Source organism: Podarcis tiliguerta (genome assembly GCF_965153285.1).
Source record: "Podarcis tiliguerta genome assembly, chromosome: 13".
Taxonomy (NCBI): domain Eukaryota; kingdom Metazoa; phylum Chordata; class Lepidosauria; order Squamata; family Lacertidae; genus Podarcis; species Podarcis tiliguerta.
Genome location: NC_139546.1, coordinates 5441229 through 5460169, shown reverse-complemented (window position 1 = coordinate 5460169; position 18941 = coordinate 5441229). Strand labels below are relative to the sequence as shown.

Genomic DNA, 18941 nt, shown 5'->3' with positions numbered 1-18941 from the left:
ATGCTTTCCACGAAGTCCCGAGCAGCCCCTTGTAAGGTCGTGTCGGCATGAATGTTAAAATCCCCTAGGACAACCAAACTAGGTGTCTCCAGGAGAAAATCCGCCACGACCTGAAGCAGCTCGGACAGGGAATCCTTGGTGCAGCGGGGAGGTCGGTACACCAAAAGGAATCCTGTACTGCCCCTATTGCCCAACTTCCAGAACATGCACTCAGAGAGCTGGATCTTCCCAGTAGGACGCCTGGTGCAAGCTAGTGACTTCCTAAAAATCACTGCAACCCCCCCTCCCCGCCCACATGACCTGGGTTGCTGTGCGTAAGAGAAACCTGGTGGGCAAGCAGCAGCAAGGACAGGCCCATCTGCTTCCTCCAACCAGGTATCTGTCACACATGCCAGGTCAAATCCTCCATCCACAATCAAGTCGTGGATGGCAGTGGTTTTATTCATTATTGACCTGGCATTGCACAGCAACACTTTCAGGTCATGTGGGTTTCCCCTGTTGATTCCAGTATCCATCCGGTCAAGGCCAGACCCGGAGGCAGGGATAGTCTTCAAACAACGACTAAACCTGCCTCCTCGGTAATGACATGGTCTGGTCTTAGCGTAACTCCGCCTCCTGCCCATGATCACCGAGATCGGATGTCCCAATGCTTTCCCCCCTGTGAAACTTGTCCCAGCCATTGTGTTGGCTGGGGAGCCACTCCCAGGCAGCCCTGATCCCACCACTTAAAAACAAAACACAAACTATACAGAACCAATAAAACAACAACAAAAAGGAACAGAACAATTGTACTAAAATTAATCCCCAACCAACTATCCATCCCACCCACCCACCCCCAACAAAGGAAAAAAGAAAAAAAGGAATAAAAATTTAAATTGCCACCGACTGCTTGAGGACATTTTAAAGCACATTAACCACCTGGAACAGGGAAGCAATGGCAGAACACTTCCCACACTTCCCCAAAAGTTTGTTCCAGATAAGGGCCTGGGCCACGCCCCCTGGGCCAGTTGGAAAAGGCCCTGGAAGGGAGCAGGCCCTGCAGTCCTCACCCAGCCGATGGTCCGAGGCTTTCCTGCAGCAGGAGTCCCTTTATAGCCGGGAGAGAGGGCCTGGGCCACGCCCCCTGGGCCAGTTGGAAAAGGCCCTGGAAGGGAGCAGGCCCTGCAGTCCTCACCCAGCCGATGGTCCGATGCAAGGGGAAAGAATACTGCGCTGCCTTAGTAAGGATTCCCTTAAGGATTGCTAAGATAGCGAGATAATAGCAACAAAGGAGTGCTGTGTAAATGCTAAGTATGATTATTCATCATTACTATTTGTGCTGAGCTCAGTTAGTGTTTCCATCTCTTATCCCAAAGGAAGCACATGAATTTATAGCTTTAGTCCTTGAGGGCTTCCCTTCACTCGCCCGTGACTGGAGTTAACACCACCACCAAAAAATAAAAATTGAAGAGTGCTGTAAATAAGATAATGAGTTGCTCTTCCATTTGAAAAGGATATCTAGAGTCCTAGTCATCTCCTGGATGGATGGCCAGCAAAGGAATTATGTATGGGGACATTGCATCTCACATGAGGATTAGGTCCCTCATATATGTGAAAATTGCATATAGCCTAGGTGCCAAAATCCCAAAGGAGAAGAATAGTCTATTTATGTATGTGACCACAGCTGCACAGATGTTACTGGCCCAGAAATGGAAAGAAGACAAAGTTCCCACCAAAGAAGAATGGCAGATGAAGTTAATGAACTATGCTGAAATGGGAAATCAGGAAAACGAAAATTTTAACAAGGAATGGGGAAAATTTATATCTTACCTTAAAGACCATTGTAAACAGTTAAAATCGTTAGTAGGATTGGAATATCACTTGTAGTTTAAGGTTGAATTCTGGACATAATGGAAGAGGTAAAAGTTTAGGATTATCATAAAAGATGTGGGAGGAAAGGATTAATAATAGGACCTACAAAGGGGAGGATGGAATTCCAGGAGATTCCTTGGAATCTTGTTTTTATTATTTATGTGTGATATATTTTTTTGTAAAATTTTAATTTGAAAAACCAAATAAATAAATTTTATTTTTTTAAAAAATTGCATATATAGCCAATAACCCTTGGAGCCACTTCAGGGCCAGGCAGCCCACCTTCTGTAAAGTGGCCAGTGAGGCACTGGCGAGGGAAGAGGAGTGCAGGGGAGCACACCGCCCTCGGCAGCACGATCCTGGCGGGGTGCTATCACGGCTGCCCCCTGCCTGCGGTGGGTGCCACACCACACCCCCAGGACACACGCCACACCCCCAGGACACATGCCACGCCCCTATGGATGGCGCGTTACACCCCTGCAGTGAGGAGAAAGTCCCATTTGGTGTGCCCCGTGAGTGGGGTGTCCTTGGTTCTCGTGAGATCTCACAGGAAATCCCCATGGCTCCCAGAGCCACTGCGTTGCTGGCTCAAGGCTTGCCTGGGACCTCTGCGCCTTCCCCTCAGCAACCCGCCTTCAACCACATGCAGTTGAAATCACGCAAGCCAAATGAGCATAAGATAAAATCACAGAATTGTTGGAAGGGACCACAAGGGTCATCTAAGCCCAACATGGGGCTCAAACCCACAACCCTGAGATTAAGAGTCTCATGCTCTACCAGCTGAATCATCCTCCAATACTGGTTTTTAGTGAAGTGCATTTTAGCTTCGGAAAGAGCAGAGTACTTGAAGGAGCCCTGCTCTGGTGTATTATTTTTTTTTAATAATATTTATTAGAAGTTTTATAGTTACAAAAAAAAAAAAGTATGAGGGGGGGGAAAGCAATAAAAAATTTAACAAACAATACATCGAAAATAAAAAGAAAGAACAATACATCAAAACAACAAGAAAAAACAAAAACATTTAAAAACACATCCAATTTCCATATCTTTATCTTTCATTTACTTGTTTCCTCGACTTCCTCACACCTCCCTTTTTTGTATTCTAGTTCAAATTAGCTAATTCAGCAAATCCTTTCCCTCTTTCTCAATTTTTTGTTCTATAATTTATCTTAACACAATCTAACTTTAAACTTTCCACTTTAGCCCATTAACAATCAGTTTTTGCTTAATTCTTTATAACATTTCTGCTAAAACCATATAACTTCATTCCAGTATTCTTCTAACATTCATTAATTTTACAATATTTCTGTAAATATACTTTAACTTTTTTCCAATCTTCTTCCATCGACTCTTCTCCCTGGTCTCGGATTCTGCCAGGAAGGAGCTCTGCTCTGGTGTAACAGCTCAGGGTTTGCAGGAAATTTCCATGTTGGCTCACAATAAAACTTTCATTTTCATTACCAAATTCAGCTTTAATTTAGAATGGGTTCCCCACCCCCCTTCAAAATCATGGTTTAAGATTGAATGATGACATCAAGCTGCAAGAGTTTAAAAATTGGATTTCATAGTGGGAGGGGTATGGCACTTAAAAATCAAATGTCTTCCACTATACATAGTGAGAAGATGCAAAGTTCCTAAGACCACATCAAATACTCTCCCTCATCCTTAGCTGGGAAAGAGAGGAGGAGCAAAATCTCCCATCCAGAAGCTAAAGGTAAAGGACCCCTGGACGACTAAGTCCAGTCAAAGGCGACTATGGGGTTGCAGCGCTCATCTCGCTTTCAGGCCTTTGTCCACAGACAGCTTTCCGGGTCATGTGGCCAGCAGGACTAAACCGCTTATGGCACAACGGGACACTGTGATGGAAAGCAGAGCACATGGAAATGCCGTTTACCTTCCCGCCACAGTGGTACCTATTTCTCTACTTGCACTGGCGTGCTTTTGAACTGCTAGGTTGGCAGGAGCTGGGAAAGAGCAACGGGAGCTCACTTCATCGCGGGAATTCGAACCACTGACCTTCTGATCGGCAAGCCCAAGGGGCTCAGTGGTTTAGACTACAGCACCACCTGCTCCCTGAAGACAAGTTCAGAAGACAAGGTGCAGAAATAGCCAAGGTGAGTGACTTACAAGCCATGCCAGTCTTTGGGCATGGGGTTTGGCCGGCTTGCTGAATGTCATGGGTTTTCCAATCTGCAGGAGTTTGTTCTCAAACGTGCCAGTTACAACAAGTGCAGCAGCACTTGCAGGCAAACCAACGTAGCGCAAAACAAAGAAGTTTATCTTTCTGGCTTATTTCCTTCTTTCATCGGCTTCTCTGTTGATGGGATGCAAAACCCCGGCTTTGTGTAACCCCATTATTATTATTATTAATGGAGGCGTGTGGTTTAGAGGTCAGGGCGAGCAGCTTCTCGCCGCCGTGTTTCATTATTTGTAAGCAGCCCTGGCTTGAGAAATAAGGCGAGATAAGGCCCAATTGAATTCCAGCTTATGCCAGGTCTTATCATCCGCTCGGCAACTGGAGCTTCTCCTATATCAGCTCCTCCCAGCTCACTGCTAAGAAGAGCCACGCAGGGAGGAGGGGAGAGATATTTGCTTTTCATCGCGCTGAAGAGCTTCACTCTGCACCTGTCTCTCACACTGAAGGAAGGCGAAGCCAGGGCCTGACGTTCCCCACTCAAGCCTTATCCCACTGTAACTTCCACAAGGCCTCGCAGTTCCCGCTAATAACAGCGCAAGTGCTTGGTGTCACGTTGACAGGCTGCCTGCTGGAAACTGTGGTCCATCAAAGTGACAGCAGGCAGCATTTCAGTGCCTCCGACATGTGTAGGTCTAAAAGCAAGCCTTGCATCTATGCCACATGGCCCTAAGGGTACCTGGGGAAGGGCAAAGCACAGCATGCTCCGTGGCAGGGCAGAGATGGGCCCAGGCATCCAGTGGCGTAGCGTGGGTTGTCAGCACCCGGGGCAAGGCAAGTAATTTGCGCCCCCTAACCCGTGGATTTTAGCACCGCGAGTGCGAGCGCGCCCCCCCCCAGATGTTGCGCCCGGTGCGGCCGGCCCCCCCTGCACCCCCCACGCTACGCCACTGCAGGCATCTTCAGGAGGGGATGCAAGGAGAGCCCTGTCTGAAAGTGTAGCCAATACTGAACTAGATGAACTAATAGTCTGTGTTCCTATGAAGTATGCAGAAGCATACTTATTAGGGATTTTGGGTAAGGATATCCCCAAAGATAAAATTAACATATTCCTATCTGCAACAACAGCAGCGAGAACGTTGGTGGCCAGTTACTGGAAAGGAAATAACATCCCAACAAAAAGGGAATGGCTAAGTAAACTCTGTGCGTATCTGGAGTTAGCAAAATTGACGGATATACCGTATTTTTTGCTCTATAAGACTCACTTTTTCCCTCCTAAAAAGTAAGGGGAAATGTGTGTGCGTCTTATGGAGCGAATGCAGGCTGCACAGCTAGCCCAGAAGCCAGAACAGCAAGAGGGATTGCTGCTTTCACTGCGCAGCGATCCCTCTTGCTGTTCTGGCTTCTGGGATTCAGAATATTTCTTTTCTTGTTTTCCTCCTCCAAAAACTAGGTGCGTCTTGTGGTCTGGTGCGTCTTATAGAGCGAAAAATACGGTAATAAGGCATAAATCTAAAACTATGGTACAGAAACAATGGGAATGCTTAAATGAATATTTACACAAACAGGGATCAAACACGAAACCTTATGAAGAATACAGAGAATACAAAGATTAGACGGACTATGAAAGAATTTAAGGAAAGGAAGTGACTGAAGAACAGATGTAAAGGTGAATTAGATAACCAAGAGACGTGTGGTGAATGCGGTGAAAGTCTTTTATAATATTTCAAATAGGATTTAAATATTGTAATGTTTGAAGTATGAATTTGGAATAATTGATTATGAAAAGTATTTTTTCTCTTCATTCTTTTTCTTGTCTTTTATCTTTTGTCTTTCTTCTTTTCTAGTCTGCATTCTGGAAAATTGTGTAGATAAAATGTTTTTATGTGTGGTTATGTATTGCTTCTATTTCTTTTTTTTTCTATTCATTTTTTTGGTAACATTTAATAAAATAATTATTAAAAAAGAAGTGATCCTAAAATTGATCACTAAACTGATTCTCAACTTCCGCTGCCTCGCAGCGTATCATCAGGAGAAGAAAAGGCTAAAGCACAAATCCAGAGTGGAGTCCCTAAGGCAGTTGGGTGGCACCTTGTATATCTCCTTCTGGCAACTCCTGCATCCAGTAGGTATCCAAACAAACACCTGTGTTGCAAAAGAGAACGTCAACGAGGTTTGGGCAACACAATGACCATATGCATACGTAATAGACAATCTTTATAGAATTATTTCAAACAATAACAAGTTTAAAATGAAATCTTAGACTCCAAGTCTCTGAAAGTCTTTAAATGAAGTGAGGTACCAAACTTTGTACGATGGAAGATAAGCAGTGAAGCTTTTGTGTATTCAGCAGATATAATGTCCAACACTGAACAGAGATTCCGCATATTGACTGCTGTTTCGTAGATCTTCGTCAGCATGGTGGGAGAATATAGAATTGTTTCATAAACCCACCTTATTTCGAATGAATATATGTGAATGAAAATGTCAAATGCTGTGGAGCAGTGCTCATGTAATAATGTAGTCACTGCTGCTAACAACATTTATCTGTTATTGTTTGAAAGAACTCCCCCAGCCAAGCTGGTGCCAGACATATTGCTCTGCTTTCCTTTGGGTCACACCAGCCAGACTTGCACCCCAGGGAGGTCACTTTGGTGCTGCTAATGGTTTGCCTTCACCCACAAAGGCACACTCCATTGTCCCTTGAAATAGACGGATGGATGGATGGATGAATGAATGAATCTTTATTTGCATCAGCCATCGGCCATAGCAATAAAACAACAATACAGTATACAAAGAACAGAAATAAAAAGTCAATTATATAGAATACATTTTAGGGTTTTGTATCAATAGTCAAATAGAGGAGCTTATTCTGATTGTCCCAGCTAAAAACCTTGCAGCCTTTTCTGTCACCTGCTCATCTTGATCTGCCAAGAAAAAGGACAATGTACCCAGAATGGACAATAAAAGAGGAGTGATAATCTCAGTCCTCAAGTCTTTATAAAAAGTGCAAGACAGATGCCAACAAATCCACACTTTACCTTTCCATGTGCATGTTTGTATGCATCACTAGAGAACTGAACTGCAAAATTTGGAGCAGTGCGAATCTCAAAGGACCACTGTGTTTCAGTTTGCGCACCAATTCAGGAAGGTGATAATTAAGTAGGTTTGCTTTTAAAGGCAAACAGAACTGAATCCCCATCCCCAATCCCTACCTCTAGGCTGGGGGAGGCTGTGTTAGAAAGTGGCAGAATGGTTAACGATGAACTTTGTATGTTTAGCTAAGCACACCTTATGCATTTATAGAGTGCCAGCAAATGTACTTGGCATGATGAGGCAAGAGAGAGATATGCCCCCCTCCCTCAAGGGCCTATACTCCACAGCAGCCTTCTCCAATCAGGTGTCCTCCAGATATTTTGGACCACAACCCCATCAACCCTAGCCAGTGTCTGGAGCTGATGGGAGTTGTGGTTCAAAATATCTGGAAATCTCCAGGCTGAGTTGAAGTTTGACTGTGAATAGTCAAGCAGAGGATGCTGAGGAATGAGATAGACAAGCAGTATCAAGGAATCAATTTCAGCACATGCCATGTGCAAAATAGCCAGTCTCTCCAAAGTGTCCTGATGGGGCATGTCTGCAATGTGTTCAATTTCCATGCGCTGCGTTCAGAGTAAAGTATAGTGGTACTTTGGGTTACAGATGCTTTAGGTTACAGATGCTTCAGGTTACAGACTCCGCTAACCCAGAAATAGTACCTCGGATTATGAACTTTGCTTCAGGATGAGAACAGAAATCGTGCTGGCAGAATCCGAAACCAGGGAGAAGAGTTGGTGGAGGAAGATTGGAAGAAGTTTAAAGACTATTTACAGAAATATTATAAAATTAATGAATGTTAGAATGATGTTGGATTGAGGCTAAGGGGCTTTTAGTAACAACGTTACGAAGGAATATGTAAAAATGGAATGTTAACAGGTGAAAAATTAAAGGCATAATATATTAAGACTAAGATAAGGATGAGGTAGAGGGAAAGGATTTGCTGAATAAATAAATTGAATTGGAATACAAAGAGGGGAGGTGTGGGGAGGTCCGAGAAACAAGCAAATGCAAGACATATTATGAAAATTGAATTGTTTTTTAACTGTTTTTCTTTATCATTTTTGTATTTTTTTTCTCTCTTTCTTTCTTCTCTTTTGTGAAAATCAATAAAATATTACTTTTTTAAAAAAAGAGAACAGAAATCGTGCTCCAGCGGCACGGCTGCAGTGGGAGGCCCCATTAGCTAAAATGGTGCTTCAGGTTAAGAACAGTTTCAGGTTAAGAACGGACCTCCGGAACAAATTAAGTACTTAACCCGAGGTACAACTGTACTGCAGGCTTTCGAGTTTCAAATGCCTTGTGACCGTTCCATTTCAAGTAGCAACAAACAACCTCACCAAAGTGCTCCGATTCTCGTCAACATATATTCTTATTGCTGTGGAGAAACATAACGAAAATGGGACCCTTTGGCTACATCGCTTTCTTCTTTTCTTCCTTCCAAGATTACCACAAAGAAAGGAAAGAGCGAGAGAGAAGCCCCCAGGCTGTCTTCAGCCCCCTTATTTTTCTTTGTCACATCATTAAAGGTTCAACGAATCTCCAATTAAATCTCCCCGCCTGCTGTCGCCAGTTTGATTGATAGGTGTCCTTGAATCAACCTCAGTAGGACATGGGGTTGAAACTACACCCCCCCCCCTTTTCCACACACACACACACAAACACTTACGTCTCCTCTTCCTTCAGCAGCCATCAATTATCCGGCGCTTGTCAACAATACCCTCCCATGTCAGTTCATGGGCTACAGAAGCTTCCAGTGAACAGGAACAATAGGAAACATTAATTACAAAAGGAGAGGAAATGTTCATAATCCAGGAAGCACAGGATCAAGGGTACAAATCCTGTTAATAGTGATGGAGTGAACTCCAAAAATTGGGCTCGGATAGAAGAAGGAGAAGAGTTTGGACTTGATATCCCGCTTTATCACTTCCCTAAGGAGTCTCAATTGGGACGTGGGTGGCACTGTGGGTTAAACCACAGAGCCTAGGGCTTGCCGATCAGAAGGTCGGCGGTTCGAATCTCCACGACGGGGTGAGCTCCCGTTGCTCGGTCCCTGCTCCTGTCAACCTAGCAGTTCGAAGGCATATAAAGTGCAAGTAGATAAATAGGTACTGGTCCGGCGGGAAGGTAAATGGCATTTCCGTGCGCTGCTCTGCCAGAAGCGGCTTAGTCATGCTGGCCACATGACCCAGAAGCTGTACGCTGGCTCCCTCGGCCAATAAAGCGAGATGAACACCGCAACCACAGTCGGCCATGACTAGACCTAATGGTCAGGGGTCCCTTTACCTTTACCTTTAAGGAGTCTCAAAGCAGCTAACAATCTCCTTTCCCTTTCTCCCCCACAACAAACACTCTGTGAGGTGAGTGAGGCCGAGAGACTTCAGAGAAGGTCACCCAGCAGCTGCATGTGGAGGAGCGGGGAATCGAATCCAGTTCACCAGATTACGAGTCCACCGCTCCTAACCACTATACCTCAATGGCTCACTGGAGTTTTGAAACCAGCCCCCTGGATCTGTTTCTGATCAGATCCCAGGCACTTGCAGAGTTCAAAACCAACGCAAAACTGATCTCCTCCAGGTCCAGAGGGAGTCCCAAAACCTCTTCCTGCAGCTCCTCTTTCTCAATCCTGCTGGGGCAAGGGGTTTCTTGGCCCTGCTGTGACAGAGCCTCATCTCCCAAGCAAAGGACACACGCTGCATGCAGCTGCTGTCGCTTTTGGACACACTGGGAACCTTAATTTCCATGGTTCCTGCGAAAGGTAGACACTGCCCCACCCTCGCTCACTGGGTGCCTCTGCAAACCTCCAGACAGACAGCAAGGTCCGGGGCCTCAAGGAGACAAGCCTGTTGGATGCAATCCATTGGTACAGTCAAATGCAACATTCCTTATTTCCACAAAAGAGTTGTTTTTTTTCTCTAGTCTTGCTTGCTGATCCTTTGCTGCCATGCTGCTCTCCTGCAGCCAATTTGTTGTATTAATGTAATTTTGCTGTCTGCTGGCCCTCAGCCAGCAACGCATGACTTCAGTCTCCATATGAGACAAGTTCAGACTTTGTTTATGTAACTACCAAGTAAAGCCTGCCTTTCAGGGATCATATGGTGAACTGAAATGTGAGTAAACGTTTTGTTACTTTACTCAGAAAGACTCTCCTGTCTTTATTCTTTTAAGAGGGATCAAAAGGGGACACCAGGAATAAACTTAACTAAGAGATTCAAATTAATCTGCAAACTAGCTTCCAGCTATATTGAGGGGATTCTGCTCTGCTACATCACTTCACTAGCGTGAGTGGAGGAAGGATAATACTTAGTCAATATATCCTTTCCTACTATCCTTAACATTCCCACAAAGCCCCAAACGTTTCCCACCACTAAGAGTTAGAGAAAGTTAGAGCATGGGGAGCGGAGCACAGAATGTACAGAAGTCTCTAGAGCTCCTCACTTTCCCAGTGATATCATCCCAAGCAGAACAAGGTGCAGAGACATTGGAGGCCCGGAACGGATCAGATTGTTAAATGAATTTTGGATACTCCCCAGACATCCGACAACTTAATCCATTCAAAATGGATTAACATGCAACACAAGACCTTGTTTATTTTGCCGTATAGCTAAGCATTCAAGTAGGGAGGCGGGGAGGTATCTTAAACCCTGCTTCTGTCTTCATCTGCAATAACCAGGGTCAGAGGGCTAACTTTGCTAGGGCAATAGACTCAGGGACACGGCAGTAGAAAACTGGTTGAGCCCATTATGTTTTGGTTTTGGGATGTGGTTAACTCATCAATAAATATGAAGACTGCACCTGACGATACAGACTTTTCTTCTTCTTTAATAGGGAAAGCACTTTAGCCATTTTCTCCCCGCCTTGGAACTGTGTACATTTTGTGCTGCGGCAATCTTGGTCTCGCTTTCCGTCAAACAGCAGTCGTAAATCATTTGGCTGTTTCCACTCCACGCCCCCTTAAGTTATAGCCCTGGACTTTCAAAGGCCACTGCTAAGTAGAAAGAGATAACGTTATGATCCCCTTGACAAACTTGCCTATAAATCAGATGCTCAAACAATCCTCTGGCCGTTCCCAAGACTTCATTTTGGTGCTACCACACAATAGGCAGGGGGTAGATCTATACACAGGGGAAAAAACACTATAAATAAGTCACAAATTAAATCATTATAACAACAAAAAACGCTATGGAAAATCACTTAGAATTTTCTTTTTGCTCTCCAGTGCCATCTAGTGTTGGATGTTTATAACACATTCAAAATGCTGGCTTTTTTTACTAATGTACCTGAATCCAGACAGTTCCAATGCGCAGGTGTTGCCACATTAAACTATTCACTACTTACAAATGCAGAATGGTTATTAGTATGTAGCACCTGTATTTGGTTAAGCCAAATTGAGACAATGTGGGTTGTTGGGAGCCTCAGTTGGGGTGTCAAAGAGTGGGGCATTTTGTCTTGCAGAACAGGATCAAGACTCTGTGGCAGGAAGGACAGGTCACTCTTGCCAGCGGCCTGAATTGATAAATTGCAGAGAGTTTTCCCTGCCTCCTTCTTCCATCACAGGCATGATCCTGGTAACAGCAAAACAAAAGAACAAATCAAGCACCTTGGGACCAACCTGCTCTCTGTTTCTCTATCCAAGTAATTGCTGCCGACTGATCTTCGTTACGGTAGATAAGGACGGGAAGAGGCGCTGCCCTACTTGCATGCTTTAAAACATGGCAAAAATAAAAGTGGGTCCCATGTTGCAGCTGATCTAGTTAAAATGGATTTATCCGTAAGATGTCTGCAGCTTATCCAAAATTAGTTTATAACTCTGATCCATCCAAAATGCATTTGCATCGCTCTTTACCGCATCATCTTTCACAGTGTAAAGATGGGGTCGTAACATCTTACATTTTGCATGTAGCTGTTGCTTAAAATCATGGTTGCGCAACCAAGATTCTTGCAATGCTGGGATTAACCCTTTTTGTGGATTATTTCTGTTAAATTGTGGGTGAACATATCAGACGACACAGTGATTCTTCAGGCAGGTCTTGTTTATTCACAGGCCAGAACTGAACTGAACTGAAGGGTTCAGCCAGCCTGCTTATATAGAGCTCCACTACAATGCAACAGTAACAACTTTCTGTAAGTATCCAATCACTGAACGTCACTTTCAATTCCTTATTTGCATATGTGGACCTGAGTGAAAACTATCTACAGTATCCCCCTGCTGGTCCAGGGTGAGAACTTCAGTACACAACAGTTTCTTCTTGTGTTTTTTAGACCGAACCTGCATGACAGTAACGGTTGACCTTGAAAAGTCGTGCTGTGGACTTGTGTTGTTTATTTGGGCAAGTTATATGCCGCGTAACTACAATCAAAGTGGTGTGCAAGGAATACAACAGAGCAAAAATAAAAATCGATTAGAAAAACTATAATTCGGTTTAAATGCCGGTGCTAATTTTCGATTCACCTTCATGTGCCAAAATGCCTTGGGCTGGCCATGATGACTAGATATGTAGCAGAGCAACTCCATTTGCCATAAAAGGGTAGCCACTGATTGATAAAAAGTTCCTGATGAAATGCTCACTTGGGTGCCCACGGGAGAAACTTGCACCTACCAAATGCGCCGTCTTGTGCAACTCAGAGATGGGGGACCTGTGGCCCTTCGATGGTCAGGGATGATGGGAGTTCAAATCCAACAACATCTGGAGGGCTTTTGTAGCCTTATTGGAGCTCACCTATTGGGTCTGCGTTGCTCCCGGACAGGAGGAAGGAAGTCAAATGACACCGAGGGTTGGTTCAGAGAAAGAGTTCTTTATTTCTGCTCTCCGGAACAGCAGAAAGGCACTTGCATGGTCAGTCCACAGCAAGTCCAAAGAAATGAGAGATTACATGCAGTATATATATCCTCCAGGCACCCTCTCCCCCTTCCCCAGGAATCCAGCCACGTCAGCTTGTGCACGCAGGTTGACATCACAGATGTTCCTGCTCCAGTATTCTTAGCCATAAAAGGGTATTCCTTCCTGTACTTCTGACCACAAAAGATTGTTCCTGTTTTCTATGCTTGCTCTTGGAGCAAGAGGTCATCAACTCCAAGAACACACTCTGGCGCTGTGCCCGGACTAGGTCTGTGCGTCTTTGTGGTCTTTGTGGTCAGGACATAAGATAAGGCACAGACGTGTCTTCCCTGTTCTACTGGTACAGTCAAGGCCCTCCTTGCCGTCACGAACTGATAAAGGAGAGGGCTCTGAACACTTGTCTATACAGCCGGGTTTTTATTTATACATTGACTCAGAGCTCAAGTTAATGGATTTTAGCTAAGGAAAAACCAGGATTTTGGTGACTGTTTCAAACTGCCTGCACAGTCAAGTCAGTTTTGAGTTTGGGAAACCTTCACTTTCAGATGCCCCATCTGAGTAACTAATAAGAGCACCTCAACCTGGCAACTCTAGCCTATATGCATGCATACACAGATCTCTTAGACTGAGATTATTTGAAGTTCCCATTAACCTTAAGGAATCTTCCTTCCCGCTGGCCTCGGTGAGAACCCCATGCTGTCTCCTGCCACATGCAGGGACCTCACCCTTCCCTGCTGTGCTAGACAGGCTCCTTTCATTTTTCATGGGGTTCCGTACATTTCATCACAGCCACTTACGTGATCATCCCACATCCTTCTCCTTAATTAGAGCGGTTCTGGTCTGCCTTCCCTTCCTGCTGCTTTCGACGAGCTCCTTCTGCAAATTAATCAAGAAGTATCTACAAAGATAGGAAACAATTACAATGCGATTCCTCGCCAGAGTGATTAAATCAACGTTAAATTTGCAATTCCTCGTGCAGTGTGGCTGCTATTAAACCTCAAACTTCACTTTAAATGTAAGGCATGTCGGATAAGCCTCCTTGCATAAATTAAGGCGCGCACGCCGATTTTCAGATAAAAGGAGCGTGACCTAGGGAAGCCGTGGGTGCCCAGGGGGGCATTTAATGGGGAACTTTTCATCGATCAGAGGCTATACCAGATAGGGAGGGACAGATATGCACCAGCATAAAATCCAGGAAGACTTTGGCAAGTAAGCAATTGCTTCTGATAAAAAGGAAGGCGCTTTGGGACTCTGATCATCTGAATATCATCAGCATAAAGTCAAACATCACTCTACACGAGAAAGGAGCCTTGGGGACTGTATTATTTATCTGTTGGAGGGAGGGGTTTGAACGAATGCTCATACTAGCATTACCCATGATAGCTCAGCTGGTGAGAGCATGCTGCTGATAATGCCAAGGTTGCAGATTCAATATGAGACAGCTACATCTTCCTGCATTGCAGGGGGGTTGGACTAGATGACCCTGAAGGTCCCTTCCAACTCTTCAGTTCTATAATTCTGTGACTCCTGATGGAGGCCAGTTGGGTATCTGTACCTAGAGTAAGGTCCGTATAGTTAAAGGTACAGTTTTCCCAGTAGTGATGTATGGAAGTGAGAGCTGGACCATAAAGAAAGCTGATCGCCGAAGAATTGATGCTTTTGAATTATGGTGCTGGAGGGGACTCTTGAGAGTCCCAAGGACTGCAAGAAGATCAAACCGATCCATTCTGAAGGAAATCAGCCCTGAGGGCTCACTGGAAGGACAGGTCCTGAAGCTGAGGCTCCAATACTTTGGCCACCGCATGAGAAGAGAAGACTCCCTGGAAAGGACCCTAATGTTGGGCAAGATGGAGGGCACAAGGAGAAGGGGACGACAGAGGATGAGATGGTGAGACAGTTTTCTCGAAGCTACCAACATGAGTTTGACCAAACTGCGGGAGGCAGTGGAAGACAGAAGTGCCTGGCGTGCTCTGGTCCAGGGGGTCACGAAGAGTCGGACACGACTAAACAACAACAACTTAGAGCAACTGTGCAGAAGGTACAGCCTTTTTCACCCTCACCTGAGGAGTTGTGTCTGCAAAACACAACAACCCAACCCTTAGTAGGTTCCTCTCCATCCAGGCAAGAGTAGTTTGCTCCCGGAATCACAGTTTGCATGGTAGAAACGCAATCTATCAAGAATTAGGTCAACTGCTGGGTCTTCTTCAGCTTTCTCTCTTATCCCATACTTCAGGCAAGTTGATTTTTTTATTTCTGTTTTTGAAAAGCCTGGTGCACATTCTCCCAATTCAGGCTTTGCTTACTTTTTTTAAAGTACACTTTTTGTAAACAATTTGCAGATGGCACCAAACTGGGAGGGGTAGCTAATTCCGCAGGAGACAAACTTGGAATTCAATATGACCTGAACAGATTGGAGAACTGGGCCCAAAAACAAATTTCAATAGGAACAAATATAAAGTTCTGCGTGTAAGCAAGAAGAACCAGCTGCACAGATATAAGGGGGTTGGGGTGGGGCTTGGAGGTTTTTCAGCAGAGGCTGGATGGCCATGTATCAGGGATGCTTTAGTTGAGATTCCTGCATTGCAGGGGGTTGGACTAGAAAACCCTTGGGCTCCTTTCCAACTCTACAATTTCATGTTTCTGTGATTTATACAAGTTGCAAAACTGTACCAGTGCAAAACTGGGTGATAGCAGCAGTGGCTGGTGCCCATAAGGACTACTGTCACAGAAGGCAGGCAGACCTGTGACCTTGACTTCTACAAGCTACTGACACTAAGGAGGAGGGTGCTGGCAGGAGCAAAAATAGCCCATGGTTGTTCTTTTATAGGTAAAGGGTAAAGGGACCCCTGACCATTAGGTCCAGTCGTGTCCAACTCTGGGGCTGCTGCGCTCATCTCGCTTTATTGGCCAAGGGAGCCAGTGTACAGCTTCCAGGTCATGTGGCCAGCATGACTAAGCCGCTTCTGGCGAACCAGAGCAGTGCAACGGAAACGCCGTTTACCTTCCTGCCGGAGAGGTACCTATTTATCTACTCGCACTTGGATGTGCTTTCAAACTGCTAGGTGGGCAGGAACAGGGACCAAGCAACGGGAGCTCACCCCATCATGGGGATTCAAACCGCCAACCTTCTGATCGGCAAGCCCTAGGCTCTGTGGTATGCTCTTTCAGACTATGTCCTAAACAAAAATCCACCCAGTGAATATGATTGAACAGTATTGGCTCCTGTTTCTTTCAGCTCACAAATGATATGTAATTGATTACATGCATATACATGCCAATCTGCACTGCATTTTCTTCGCATTGAAAGGAATGGGGTAGAATTACATAATCACAACACAATTAAGATAATTTATGTGATTAATTACGTAAGTTTAGTTTTTCAAGTGAAAGCGCCATATAAGCAACTAATCCTTATAAGTTTCGATTTGTCCATTTTATGAACATAGCTCTCTTTCTTCCCAGTATCACCTTTTATTGAGAAACATGAATGAAGGTGCCACCTTCAGTTCCTATAAATGGCTCAGCTTCCTGATCCGCTTGTTAGATCACAGTTTTCACAGTCTGAAAGTTGCCACTGCCTTAATCTCTCCGGCAGAAATGAGTCCTAATTATAGGAAATACAATCTCTCCCTCTGAGAATTCACAAGGAATTCCAAAAGTGGAATCAATACTTCTCTTGCCACAGAACTTCAGAGGCAGCAGGGAGAATTGATATGCAAGTACTTGCTTTTAAAACACTGGGTAAGGTATCCACCAGAACAGATGGCTTTGCATCTGCAATGCTTAATGTGTCACCAGATCCAGTCTCCTGCCTGAATGAGAGGTTTTATCCTTAATATGAATGCCTTTCCCAAAGAGGCACTTTGGAAATCCCGTTTTGCCCTTGAAAGTGCATGCTTTTACATAAAGAAGTCTTAGGAAATTATCACTGATACATCCCTCCAAGCAGGTTTTGTCGTATTAATTTACAGCTTGCTCACCAGGATTACAACAGAACCTTTCATACTATGTTCATATGAACCGTAAAGCTCCTTGAAAGCTTATTAGAGGCAAGACCTTAATTGTGGACAATTTAAGGTACCGTATTTTTCGCTGTATAAGACGCACCAGACCACAAGACGCACCTAGTTTTTGGAGGAGGAAAACAAGAAAAAAAATATTCTGAATCTCAGAAGCCAGAACAGCAAGAGGGATTGCTGTGCAGTGAAAGCAGCAATCCCTCTTGCTGTTCTGGCTTCTGGGATAGCTGCACAGCCTGCATTCGCTCCATAAGACGCACACACATTTCCCCTTACTTTTTAGGAGGGAAAAAGTGAGTCTTATAGAGCAAAAAATACGGTAAGAGCTGTTTCACAGTGGAATGGGCCTGCTATTGAACCCAATGGGTTTATGACTATATATGATTTTCACTTTGGGCACAATCCCCAGAACATCAACCCTAAGGAAGTTGAAAGCTTCCTGAACTCCATTGCTAGACTGGCCCATGCACTTAGCAGGGATTGCTAACAACTCTATGTTACAAAGATGTCTGCAAATGTGGCATGGAGGATGGCAACATCGATCCTGCCATGTGGGAATCCCATGCAGATGACTACAGTGCCTGGAGAAAGGCAGTCAGGTCGTGCATCCATAGCAGTGACCAAAGGAGGAATGATCGCTGGAGGAGCGCAGAAAGAAGAGCCCCTATGGTGAATCTGCAGCAGTGCAACCGGAGGCCTTCATCTGCATGGGATTCCCTTCATCTTTATTTGTATTTTTTTGAGGCCAGGCTCAGAGCGGCTAACATCATAAAAACAACACAATATGCATAAAAACAGACATCAATTAATTAAAATGCATCTTACAATTAATTCAGACAAGTTAAAATCTGGGCAGGTGGCAATTATCAGGTTGGAATTGAGAGTGGCTGATACTTGCCAGGACCAACTATTTCCCCTGATCATACAAGGACCTGTGAGCGGGTTGGGGGCCTCCTTTGGGCTTGTTTTATACAAAGGAAAGTAAGTCAAACTGCATCCTGCCCAAAGGCCTAGCAGAACATTTCTGTCTTGCAGGCCCTGCGGAAAGATGTCAAATCCTGCAGGGCCCTGGTCTATTGTGGGAGAGCGTTTCACCAGGCTGGGGCCACGGCCGAAAAGGCCCTGGCTCTAGTCGAGGCCAGTCTAATTTCCCTGGGGCCCGGGATCTTCAAGGTGTTTTTGTTAGCAGACCGTAAGGTCCTCTGTGGGGCATACCAGAAGAGGCAGTCCCGTAGGTAGGAGGGCCCTAGGCCGCATAGGGCTTTAAAGGTTAAAACCAGCACCTTAAACACGATCCTGTACTCTACCGGGAGCCAGTGCAGCTGGTATAGCACCGGGTGAATGTGATCTCGCAGCGAGGACACCATAAGGAGTCTCGCCACGGCAATCTGCACCCGCTGGAGTTTCTGGGTCAGTTTCAAGGGCAGCCCCATGTAGAGTGAGTTAAAATAATCAAGCCTGGAGGTGACCGTCGCATGGATCACAGTGGCAAGGTATTCCAAAACACATCAGGCTATTTCCTGACAGTAAGAGGTTTTCTTTAGCAGAGTTTGGATGGTCATCTGTCAGGAATTCTTTACCTTTGATTCCTGCATTGGGGATTCCTTCCAATACGCAACTCTCAGAGTCTAAGTTTACCTGGAAGAAAGCTAATCAGTCTTCATTGACCCTCTTCCGAAATATCCAGGAGTGTAGACATTTAGAGTATGTTGGGTATGTTCTAAATCACATTCTCAGTTCATGTATAGCAGGAACATCCAACTTCCTTGAGACTGCGATCTACTCACACGATTAAAATCTGGCACTGATCTATCCCTGAGGGGGCGTTTCAGGTCAATGTTGTTGAGCTTTTTTTTTAAGGGAAGAACCTCCTGTTTTTTTAGGGGTTCAGGTTTAGGGCAAGATAGAGGAGGATTGGAAAAAATTTAAAGTATATTTACAGAAATATTGCAAAATTAATGAATGTTAGAAGAATATTGGAATGAAGCTACATGGTTTTAGCAG

The 18941-nt window shown here is 44.8% G+C and overlaps 1 long non-coding RNA gene across 1 annotated transcript; it reads right to left on the bottom strand.

Annotated features, from left to right (window-relative positions):
* Positions 1–8278: 8278 nt before the first annotated feature.
* On the bottom strand, positions 8279–18693 carry LOC310661728. Its single transcript, XR_014504107.1, has 3 exons — positions 18576–18693; positions 13716–13794; positions 8279–8456 (listed from the first exon to the last, which is right to left on the bottom strand). It is a non-coding gene; the product is annotated as an uncharacterized lncRNA (long non-coding RNA).
* Between the last annotated feature and the right edge of the window lie 248 nt (positions 18694–18941).